General features: G+C 36.0%; 1 pseudogene; it reads right to left on the reverse strand.

The window, feature by feature from the left end:
* Window positions 1–519: 519 nt before the first annotated feature.
* LOC140833675 (uncharacterized) overlaps window positions 520–13,303 on the reverse strand; it is a 30,128-nt pseudogene continuing 17,344 nt past the window's right edge.

Below are 13,303 nucleotides of genomic sequence, written 5' to 3' on the forward strand. Positions count from 1 at the left end.
CGTCTTTGGATATATAAATTTGTTCTTCCAAAAAAAAAAAAAAACCAAGTCATTAATACATAAATTCTTAGTTTTATATCATTAAAATAACATAATGTAAATTTCCAAACTTACGTCAAGAAGATCAAAGATGAGCTATTTTTCAACCAAAGTGACGTCCTCCCAAGCTGTAATACGAGGAGATATTGTATCTCAGACTATTTGAGCTATCAAGTTATTAAACCATTTTCTAGTTTCTCCAACACTACCCCCTGTATACTCTTCAAACTCAACCTCCAATTTATCATTTTTTCGCTTTCTCAATGCTTTCTCGAGAACTTTACTACAAAATTGACGTCTCCATGTTGTCTGTCTGCCTCTTCCATCCCCTCCTGATCCACCCTCTCCAGTACCAGAACCACTAGCATGAAACTAGACATCCTGTAAATATATATATATATATATATATATATATATATATATATATATATATATATATATATATAATGAATAATATGAATAAATTAACGACATCGAAAATCATTGAATAATGGCCAATAATATAGAGAACATATAAACCGACAATAGTATGAAAAATATAATTCTTACTTCGTCTGAAGTAGTGTCATTATTTTCATTTTCAATACCATCATCCTCGTCAATTTCTACAGTACCATCATCTTGTTCTTCGTATTCCTCTAATGTGTCGTCTTCAAAATCGTCATCACTTACTACAAAATCACCTAAATTGTGCAACAAATGATCGATATTCATAACCTCGGTTGATTCAACATCATCACGATGGAAGCTGGTATTCTCTAACTCTGGTAATTCTACCAACAATTGCAATGATTGTGAATTCAATTCCTGTACTATGTGAGAATGAGAACTAGTTGTGCCAACATCATTTTCAACTTCAACATTTGGATAGTCCCATAGATTACGTGGTGTATAAGACCGCACCAATTTCCACATTGGGCCATTCTTGATATCATTCAAGTAATATACTAACTTCGCCTGCGATGCAAGTATAAATGGATCATTCTTGTACCATTCTGCCCCAGTATAGATGCTCGTGAAAATATTGTCTACTTGCATTCTTCTCTTCCTAGTATCAGTGTCAAACCATTTGCACTTGAATATCAACACTAGAGTCAACGAATACAGAATATATACATTAAGTTTCATTCAATGACATGAAAATCAACAAGATTCCATACATTACTGTCCAACTAACAAATACATCACATACAAACAAATTATTTACATTACAATTACCATTCATAAATTTCCGAACCCTAAGGACGCGGAGACTCTAATCAGACATCATAATAGCCTGCATTCGCTAAACCATAAGTTCCAACAAAAATCTCGTTCACCATCAGCCATTTAAATGAACAAAAGGAAAAGAGTAAGAGATCACCAACTGATTGCATATCACGATTCCATATCGGCAAAACCATAGAACCCTATTCGTGCACCATAACTTCAATTAAATATCCTAATCGACAAAACATAAAGAATAACAACAAATACCCTTAACAGTAATCATTTGCCCAATAATATTGTAATCATTTGCCCAATAATCTTCGGTAGAGGGGTTTGATATTTGAAATAGAAAGTGCATAATTATATACTAAATCTAAATGTTTAAAAATTGACAATCAAAGATTGGGAAAAAAAAAATTAGCAGCTTTCTTCACCTCAACAGATTCGATGTCGATGAAATCCGGCCCTGCCTCTTCTGTTAACAACAGCTCTATGTAAATCTTTCAATGGAAGTGTAAGGCCTGAGAATTTGATACTGTAATCTGAGATTAATCTGAAATGATTTACTGATTAATTGATGTGATTAAAGACGGAACAGATCAGATCGGGAAAGACGAGAAAAGACGCGAATTATGTGCGAGGGAGGTGTCACTCGTGCACATGCACGACGTGATGCACGAGCTATGCGCGAGTTGGGCAGAAGACCCCGCGCATATGCGCGGAGTGATGGCGCGCATATGCGCGAGCTGTAGTATGCTTTGTCCAGAGAACCTCGCGCATATGCGCCGAGGTAAGGCGCGCATATGCGCGAGAGCGGCCGAGATGATACACGTGCCGAGACTTTGTGTCTCGCGCATATGCGTGTGTATATATATATATATATATGTATAACCGTACAATTCTTCAGAATATTGGAAAAGAAACGAGAAACTTTGTCGAAATTCTTACGCCTTTATATTTCGATCCGTCCGTTTGATTTTGAATCCGAGTACAGTACCGAGTTCCTAGCGACGACAGCTACAACTGGACGTAAGTTTTGTTACGTTTAGACATGATTTGAAAGTATGATATTGTCAGAATTGAATAAGAATCATGTATGGTGTTTCTGATACAGTAGACATCGTATATTTGAAGTCAGATCGAAGAACAGACTGATTATGTAATTATTATGATTTTCGGAGTTGATTTGATTGAGATTCGATATCATATTCGTATTATCGTCGAGATTATGAGTTGTATCGATATTGATTATGAGTCTGGTATTATATCTGTGATGTTGAGATTGACGGGGTTATCAAGACTCTATTGTTATGCCGTCGAAACCTCAGTAGATTGATATTGGTCAGATTTACGATTGATTGAGATTGTATTGTTGTACGGTATGTCGATTTACATTGATCAGATTGTATGTTGATTTGAGTATTGATCAGAACAGGTTTTGAATTGAGTTATATATTGATATTGTGCCTGTTCGATATTGTCATTGCCAGAGTGGGTATGGACAGAGTTGAATTCGAGACTTCGTCTTCGTCAGACCGAGAAGAAAAAGGTATAAATTAATGTTGAGTTGGGATTGCACAACTCGGGTGAGGTTTGACTCGAGTTTACCTAAATCGCGTACTTTATTTTATTGCATGGTTATTTGCAATCGAATATGATTGATACCTTGGGTCTATGGATTTATAGACAATGTATGTTTTGAGTCATAGGTGGTTGTGCCTAGTCGTAGACATTTGATCTTGTGACAGAAGGGCCGTATAGTGAGGACTCGTCACTGGCCCATGGCAGTTTGTCACAAGATAGGATATTGGCGGTAGGGCCATAGTCTATGACGGTTAGGTCAGGACACCGGACGTTTGGCTATATCGTAGTGGATAGAACTGGAGTCTTTTCTATTACTGGTGTTCGATATGGAAAGAGGCAAAGTCCGTGAATAAGAACATACCACCACCCCGATCGGGAGTGTAGGTGGGTGTATGTTCTTATTCCGAACGGGATCCCTAGATTAGGATTGAGTCGAGTCTGAGTTTGAGAATCACGAAGAGTGATTCATTGCTTGATATTGAATTATGTTCCTGATGATGGTACATGTTTAAAATATGATTTATTCTTGATAGTGATTCATGTTTAGGATTATAATACATGTGACGAATATTTGATTCATGTTTCTGATTTTGATACATGTTAGGAATATCTGTTATATGCTTTTATATTGTTTTTATGATTGCATTTATACATGGTTTATACTGAGAATATAATTCTCACCGGAGTTATCCGGCTATTGTTGTGTTTGTATGTGTGCATGACAACAGGTGAGACATGATAAGAGTCAAGAAGAGAACAAGGCTGGACTAGATAGCGTGGAGATCCGGGCTCAGAAATGGACTAGGATTCAGTACTTGATCTATAGTAATTGAAATCTAGTTTAATAGAAATTTATTAAGTACTAGACTTGTACTTTAACTTTAATATGTAAATTAGATTGATTTACATTACGATTCCGATGTGTATTTTAAAAAACAAATTTATGTCCCACATTACTTAATTGTTTCATTTGATATTAAAAATGATTAAGGAAATGATTAGCGTCCAGGTCCCACAACAGGTGGTATCAGAGCATTAGGTTCCAGAACAATAGGTTCTAGAACTGTAGGATCTTGAGACTGAGATAGAGGTTAGTGAGCGGGGTAGATTGAGGTTTTTTTTCCTGCTTTTGATTGCTAGCATGTGATTTATTATAATGTTGAATTACATTCTGTGTGCTAGCATGATATTATGTTTTAATGTTTTGTTTGAAAATACATGTTACCTGAATATCTGAGTTTATGTGGTAATATGTATTATTTGAGGACGAATCAGAACCCATTCTTGATCAGAGGTAAGCTGATCAGGAAGGGACTGAGACGGATTTGTCTCATGTTATTGATAATTCTGGTGATTATCAGAGATACCCCCTAGAAGAATTTCGGAACGAGGTAGTACTTCGACTGACCAGATGGATGTGTTAGAAACTCCAATGGAAATACAGTTGAGTAGGTTTCAGTCATTCCAACCGCCAATTCTGAGGGGTACTGAGACGACTGTTGATTGTGAGAATTGGTTAGATGATATAGAGATATTGTTTGATTCACTCGAGTACCCTGAGGAACGTAGAGTTAAACTGATTGGACATCAGTTACAGGAAGTCGCAAGGAGTTGGTGGATTGCATCAAAGAAGCCTTAGAGCAGCGTGGTACAGTGATTACGTGGAAGATCTTCAAAATTGAGTTCTATCGAAGATTTTTCCCAAGTTCGTACCAAGAAGATAAGAGGGCAGAGTTTGAAAATTTGAAACAGGGTCAGCTAAGCATTGAAGAATATGTTGCTCAATTTTCTACCTTTCTACGTTTTGATCCTCACGTGGCTGGGAATGATGAAGCTGTGACTGATCAGTTTGTTAAGGAATTGAATCCTGAGATATTGACATTAGTGAATATAGGCCGACCCTATACTTTTGCTGAAGCTCTGAGTAGGGCCAAGAGAGCCGAAGCCAGTCTGATAAGACAGAAAGGAGCTTCGTTTGTGCCTCTAGCATCGAGACCACAACAACCACCTCTCGGACCTGAGACTGGTAGTAGTAGTAGTGAAAGGAAAGACTATTTGAAAGCTCGAAAGAAGCAGTTTAAGAAGTTAGGCAGCAGTCTTTCTAGCTCCAGCAGTTCGAGTCAGAGTTATACTGGAGTGTACTGTAGCACCTGCGTAGGGAGACATCCCACTAAGAAATGACAAGGAGTATTTGGTAGTTGCCGTATCTGCAAACAACCCGGACATTTTGCTAGAGTATGTCCACAGCGAGGTTCCCGAAGATTCCAGAGAGTAGAGGCATCTGGTTGCAGTGACCGATGAACAGACCCAGGATGCACTTGATGATATAGTGGCAGATAACTGTTCTTTTATGATTATTTGCATATGTATTAAGAGATATTAATACATCCTAAACATGATTTTGTATGAATTGCATTGAGACATGCTTTATCTATTGGGTCTGTACTTACTGTAGTATTGATCTCTTTACCGTTTGGGGAGAAGGTTTGATATCAGTGAAATTCATTTAAATATAGTATACTACAGTAAGAGGATAATGAAATCGAGTTAGACTGTACTGTACTTGTGTTGTCTGATTTTGGCTGCATGATTAATATATTGATTAGGTACAGGATTATTGTAGATTCTGGCCAGGAGATGGTAAGATTCGGACCTGAAATGGCCGAAAAATGAACGAGGTACGGTAAGGATTTTCGATTTTTAATTCCTTTGATTTCCGTATTATTTGTGATTCGATGATTATCGAAAGAAATGGAGTTATTCCTTATGTATTCAGTTGATTACTGAAATGGAGCATACAATGGACTGATTTGCCAGTAGCTGGAGAGTTGCTAAAGTTTCCCCAGATGAAATTTCGGGTTTGTAATATATCAGGAAGATTAATTTCAGCCTTGATTCGATACCAGGTACTGGTTTTATTTTAGAATTCCGTACAGAACGACACTGATTGAATTGAGAAAATTGAATTATCAGTTAGAAGATTTACTACCTGAGAGTTACATCTGATTGAGTGTTTCGTTGCAAGATACTTCAGTTCTGTATTTGGGTTGATGAATCATGTGTTTAGAGGTATTCCGATACTTTTATGATGTCTATCTATGATATTTTGATATACTCGTGGCATATGACTGTCTGAATCGAATATCTTATATTGAATGATCTGAGAACTGAGATTTTGTTATACATAAACTGTTCAGATATGAATCTTGATTGATACAGATTGTATTTGTGGTATGTAATATCCGAATCTGGTATACTGATTGATTTTAGCACAGTTAAAACCGTGATCAGTGGCTGAGAATGACACCGATGTCAGAACTGTCAGAAATGTTAGAAATTCATATTTCCCTGAGTTTAGCAGATTCTGGTATATGACTGTTGTTTTGAATTGCTTGAGTATTGTTATTGTTCTAAAACAGTATTTGAGACAGATTATATTGTTTGGGGGACATTACATTCGAAGATGATATAGCAGTTGATCTAAACAACGTTGAAAATGGAATCGGTTAGTCAGATCGACAATATTATCAGGAATTGTTTTCTACGAGTATACTAGATCAGTATCGATAATTGATACTTTGAATTTGATCCAATATTGTTGTTATTCTGAATACGTATTTGATACAAATTGTGGCATATTGTTGAGATTATATACAGTTCAAGCCGAATCAGAGCTGATTTTGACTCAGAGCTGATTTTGAGAATTACAGCAGTTCAGAAGTTTGATCAGATTGTTCAGAACATGATTTCGATAGTCAGAACAGTGTGTCAATCAGAATTCCAGGTAGGTAATGCTTTATTTTATATCATTAGCTGATTTGTTTGTGCCAGATATTTCGAATTTGAAATGACAGGTATTGTCAGATGCACACAGTAGTAGATTCAGTATTATTCTGGTAACAAGAAATGTGTGATAATTCTAACGGACAGTTTAGATGTAAACAAATGAAATCAGTTATGTCAGAATTTGTATTGAAATGTCTAAATCGCTGACAGATGAAGACAGAAAGATAAAAAACCAGGAGACTGGTTATACAGATTATCGATTCCTGAATAGAAATAGAAGTACAATTCTATGGATCTGGTGATAGACTTACCGAAATCTTTCCAAACTGTACCAGGATGTGGTTATGATTGAACGATTGTTCAAATCTGCATATGTTATATTGTACAGGATGACGTATAGATATGACTAGACGACTGAGAGGTATGTCAGAAAAGGGGTCAGATTGTATTGAATGCAAGAGTTGACTATATCATACCGTGATTTTTGGTTAATGTTGTACTTTTGGCAGAATGTATAGCATGATTTTTCATCTATGGTTTATAGATTGAAGGATAGTCAGAGCGAACTATCTAGATACTGGAAGATATCCAGGAACGGTAGTGCTGGATTTTAGCACTAGTGACCTGATGTCTTGTCACTTTATAAATTATTGTTCAATAATAGCTATTAGATGAGTATCGAGATAGCTTTAATCGAGGTATTGTACAGTGAGAACTGCGGATTTTCTTTGTATGGGGATGATATGGCGGTGATGCCTGAGATTGAATTTGATAAAATCAAAGATCTGATAAAGAAAATGAAACTGATTCAGAAGCAAATGAAGATAGCTTGGGAATTGATATTAAATATGCCAACGTCGGACGATGACTGTTGATATTTGAGGCCGAGATTGAGTTGTTAGGAGCTGTTGATTGGTATATACGGATGTTGTATATCCAATATTATTCCATCACAAGTTATTTTGAGGGATATTATGATATTATATTTCTTGAATGATTACTCCAGTCTGGAATCAGGAACCTATGAAAGGAAGATAATTCAGAATGAAGACTATGCTGCTGTTGAAAATACAGTAAAGCTGACAGAATGTTAAAGAGATTACCGGAAAAACAGAATCCGAGATGAAATAGAAATTCTAGAATTGTTTTAAGGAGATGAGTTCTCTTTTAACTTTTGTATATATCTCCTTCTTGTATCTGATTTGATATCTAAGTTGATTGCCTGTGATTTCGAGGACGAAATCATATCTTATGGGGGGAGACATGTAAGGCCCGAGAATTTGATACTGTAATCTGAGATTAATCTGAAATGATTTACTGATTAAATGATGTGATTAAAGACGGAACGGATCAGACCGAAAAAAGACGAGAAAAGACGCGAATTATGTACGAGGGAGGTGCCACTCACGCACATGCGCGATGTGATGCGCGAGATGTGCGCGAGTTGGGCAGAAGACCCCGCGCATATGCACGTAGTGATGGCGCACATATGCACGAGCTGTAGTATGCTTTGTCAAGAGAACCTCGCGCATATGCGCTGAGGTAAGGCACGCATATGCGCGAGAACGACCGAGATACACGCGCCGAGACTTTGTGTCTCGCGCATATGCGCCGAGGAAAGTCGCGCATATGCGCGAGACGTGTTACACGAAGGAACGAGCCACTTGCCTTACATGCGTGTGTGTGTGTGTATACGTATAACCGTACGATTCTTCAGAATATTGGAAAAGAAACGAGAAACTTTGTCGAAATTCTTACGCCTTTATATTTCGATCCGTCCGTCTGATTTTGAATCCGAGTACAGTACCGAGTTCCTAGCGACGACAGCTACAACTGGACGTAAGTTTTGTTACGCTTAGACATGATTTGAAAGTATGATATTGTCAGAATTGAATAAGAATCATGTATGGTGTTTCTGATACAGTAGACATCGTATATTTGAAGTCAGTTCGAAGAACAGACTGATTATGTAATTATTATGATTTTCGGAGTTGATTTGATTGAGATTCGATATTATATTCGTATTATCGTCGAGATTATGAGTTGTATCGATATTGATTATGAGTCTGGTATTATATCTGTGATGTTGAGATTGACGGGGTTATCAAGACTCTATTGTTATGCCGTCGAAACCTCAGTAGATTGATATTGGTCAGATTTACGATTGATTGAGATTGTATTGTTGTACGGTATGTCGATTGACATTGATCAGATTGTATGTTGATTTGAGTATTGATCAGAACATGTTTTGAATTGAGTTATACATTGATATTGTGCCTGTTCGATATTGTCATTGCCAGAGTGGGTATGGACAGAGTTGAATTCGAGACTTCGTCTTCGTCCGACCGAGAAGAAAAATGTATAAATTAATGTTGAGTTGGGATTGCACAACTCGGGTGAGGTTTGACTCGAGTTTATCTAAATCACATACTTTATTTTATTGCATTGTTATTTGCAATTGAATATAATTGACACCTTGGGTCTATGGATTTATAGACAATGTATGTCTTGAGTCATAGGTGGTTGTGCCTAGTCGTAGACATTTGATCTTGTGACAGAAGGGCCGTATAGTGAGGACTCGTCACTGGCCCATGGCACTTTGTCGCAAGATAGGATATTGGCGGTAGGGCCATAGTCCATGACGGTTAGGTCAGGACACCGGACGTTTGGCTATATCGGAGTGGATAGAACTGGAGTCTTTTCTATTACTGGTGTTCGATATGGAAAGAGGCAAAGTCCGTGAATAAGAACATACCACCACCCCGATCGGGAGTGTAGGTGGGTGTATGTTCTTATTCCGAACGGGATCCCTAGATTAGGATTGAGTCGAGTCTGAGTCTGAGAATCACGGAGAGTGATTCATTGTTTGATATTGAATTATGTTCCTCATGACGGTACATGTTTAAAATATGATTTATTCTTGATAGTGATTCATGTTTAGGATTATAATACATGTGACGAATATTTGATTCATGTTTTTGATTTTGATACATGTTAGGAATATCTGTTATATGCTTTTATATTGTATACATTGTTTATACTGAGAATATAATTCTCACCGGAGTTATCCGGCTGTTGTTCTGTTTGTATATGTGCATGACAACAGGTGGGACAGGATAAGAGTCAAGAAGAGAACAAGACTGGACTAGATAGCGTGGAGATCCAGGCTCAGAAATGGACTAGGATTCAGTACTTGATCTATAGTAATTGAAATCTAGTTTAATAGAAATGTATTAAGTACTAGACTTGTACTTTAACTTTAATATGTAAATTAGATTGATTTACATTACGATTCCGCTGTGTATTTTAAAAAAAAAAATTTATGTCGCACATTACTTAATTTTTTCATTTGATATTAAAAACGATTAAAGAAATGATTAGCGTCCGGGTCCTCACAGGAAGCCACTTCCCGATAGAAGAAAATAACGTGAGGATTTTATGAGGCGGGAGAGATTTAGGGATTCTACGAGGCGGGAGAGATTTGGGGAGAAGTGTGAGATAATGGAAATACTTACAATAAATAATATAAATTATAATTTTGTATATAACTATATATATATATATATATATATATATTTATAATACATATATATATAATACGTATAAAAAAATTAAGTTATAAAATAATAAATTTTACCAAACAAAAACTGAATATGAGTCAAAATAATAATGAAATAAAAGTTTTTTTTTCATACGTGGAAGATGTTTCATTATAAATGTAACAAGTTTAAATTTTTTAAAATAATTGGCACAAAAATCTTAACGTAAAAACTCTCGTTACATTGTCCAACAAGTCAATTTTGTGAGCAATATTTTTTTCGATCCGACACATGAAAAATATTTTTTTATGTCAAACGTATTATTTTTATTGTAGATATATATGAGTCGAGTTGACCCACTTCACATATATAATATCTGATATATGTTAATCATTTGGTTCGGTTCGATCGGTTCGGTTCAATTTGACACAATGTGATTTCAGTTTCTTGGTTTTCGATTTTAAAAACAGAAAATTTCGGTTTGATTTGTTTCATACAAATATGGCTCGATTATTTCTATTTCATTTATTCAGTTAGAACAATTATTTAAATTAGTAATTAAATAATAATATAAAATTTTAAATATTATTTTTTAAGTTAATTTTTTATAAAACATTTAAATCTAAAAGCGAAATGAATTTAAAAAATATTAATCAACTAAAAATTAACAAACTTATACTTAATTCACTAAAAAGTATTTTATAATATATATATAATCTATATAAATGTACCGATGAAATAACTTTCCATCAAATACATTCGGCAACACTTGCTACACGTCGTGAAATGATTGACCACTTTTGCGACGCTCTCAGATTATCGTGAGGTTGCTTTCACGAAATCAGGGAAGATAATTCAAAAGGCTGCAAACAACCTGTGAAAGTATCGCCGAAGGAAATACCTCAATTGCGAGCTAGATCCAGATGTTGTCTTGATGATTATCGAAGAAAATTCCTCAATCGCGAGTTGGATCCTGAGTTCGCTTCCACAATTCGATACAATGTGATGAACACTCAATTAATTGCAGCAAGATAAGCGAGATCAGGCCTGCGAAAAAAAAGAATCACAAGAACCGAAGAATTTCCCGCTCTGATACCATGTTAAGATTATAACTTGGACCTAACTCAACCCCAAAAGCTAGCTCAAGGGGAAGATTGTCCAAGCCCATATATACAACTCCAAGGTTATTTATCTAACCGACGTGGGACAATTAAGACACCCCTCTCACGTCCAGGAATGAACATCTGGAACGTGGAGTTTACAAATGATCCAATTATGGGCAGAATGGGTGGCCTAATTATAGGCAGTCTAACACATTACGGTGGAACCCGGGCTCTGATACCATATTAAAGTGCGGAAGAACTGAGTTTCTGTGAATACATTTTCATTCATGCATTGGTCTTCACAGATACAAAACATCACCTATTTATAGTAACTGTACCATAAAAGAAACGTAATAAGGCAAAATCTGTTTATGGTGATGACCCAACTCTTATTACTAACACTAGCTAACAGAAGGAGATGATATCTCAGCTTTAAGATCAGGAAATGTTGTCGATAAGAAGATGAAAATTTGCCAGAATATGATTGGGAAGATCATAGGGCCCATCAGCTAATTCAGACACTCTTGATTAATTATTTGCTTGTGATATTTCAAAATGCAATAAAACAAGTTGAATGCATGTATAATGAAGAGGTTGTTGGCTCGACTACTCAAAATTCCAGCGTAAGTCGCAGTGGTAAAGATGTGGTGTCGAAAGCTGATGGACCACGGAGCTTGGCAAAGTACTTTGTACTAGAGATTACCAACATGGTCCTCAAGGTTTGGCCATGATTAACAACCACAGAGGCATTGCAGTATTTGCATATGAGTGATATATGGATCTCTCGAAGGTTTGCTCGATGGACATAGGCCCTCCTAGCAAGTTCTTCTAGTCATCAAGGTACCGAAGATTAAGTACACGATGATGGACTTTGGGAGAGGAAATTTGTAGGAATGGTACTATGGAATTAGGTTTGGAAGTGCTGCATCATTTACTTTGGGAAGAATAAACTCTCGTGCTCTTAATTAACGTGCAATTTTCACCAGCTTGGGTGAGGAATTTCGCAGGAAGGACAGTATAAGGGTTTGGGTTGCTGCATCATTTTAATTTTGACCCATGAAATCAAGGTGCAAAGTCTGCCGATCGATACAAAGTGAGAGTTGAGGGATTTTAATGGCTTTATGTTTTTTTCCCTTTATTTAAATTTGATTATTCAAGGGACATATTTTTCTTGTTTCAATTTTCTCATGATTCTATTATTTATTAGGAGTTTTTAAACTAATGATTATTACTAATTTTCTAATAACTCGATTGTTTTTTTTATACTGTTTCTGATTTAAAAAAGTTGATTTCCGTGCAATTGATTTAAGACTCGTGGCTGGTGAAACAAATGTTCGTCATAAAAAGTTAATGTTGAAGGAGATGAGATAATCCGGAAAATGTTGTTGAGGAGGAAGATGACGATTTTTCTGGAATATGATTGGGAAGATCACAATGTCCATCAATTTCATGCATTCTTGCTTAATGATTTTCTTGTGATGTTCCAAACTGCAATAAAACAAATTGAATGCGGGTGGTTTTTGACTAGAAATATGGCCTGAGTAATGATCAATGAGAGATTTAAATAACACACACAAAACTTGCGGGACGAAATCGGGAAGAAGCACAAAGTTTATGACGTAAAAATGAATTATTCCCATGAGATTGTTTTGTAGTTTAAATTTATTATTTCTATGTGATTTATTTTTTAATATTCAATGTTGGGGTCTTTTATCAAATTATAACACTTTTTATTCTCTATTAACAATCTATCGTATTTTTCAAAAACTTATTAAAATATTGTAAAAAATAAATAAAACTTTTACTCCCCTGCCCGGGGGAGCAAATTATTTCACCTCCCCCGCCTGTAGGGGAGGCGGGGGAGGGAGAAATTAATTTAAATTCTCCCCCGCCTGTACGACAGGCGGGGGAGAGTTAATTTAAATTCTCCCCGCCTGTACGACAGGCGGGGCAGAGTTAATTCTTTTTAAAATATTGAGACTAATTAATCAATTCTAATACAGAGTCTAATTTTTTTTTTTTGGCATGCGGAAGGTAATGGAA

The sequence above is a fragment of the Primulina eburnea genome, chromosome 6 (assembly GCF_022965805.1).
Source record: "Primulina eburnea isolate SZY01 chromosome 6, ASM2296580v1, whole genome shotgun sequence".
Taxonomy (NCBI): domain Eukaryota; kingdom Viridiplantae; phylum Streptophyta; class Magnoliopsida; order Lamiales; family Gesneriaceae; genus Primulina; species Primulina eburnea.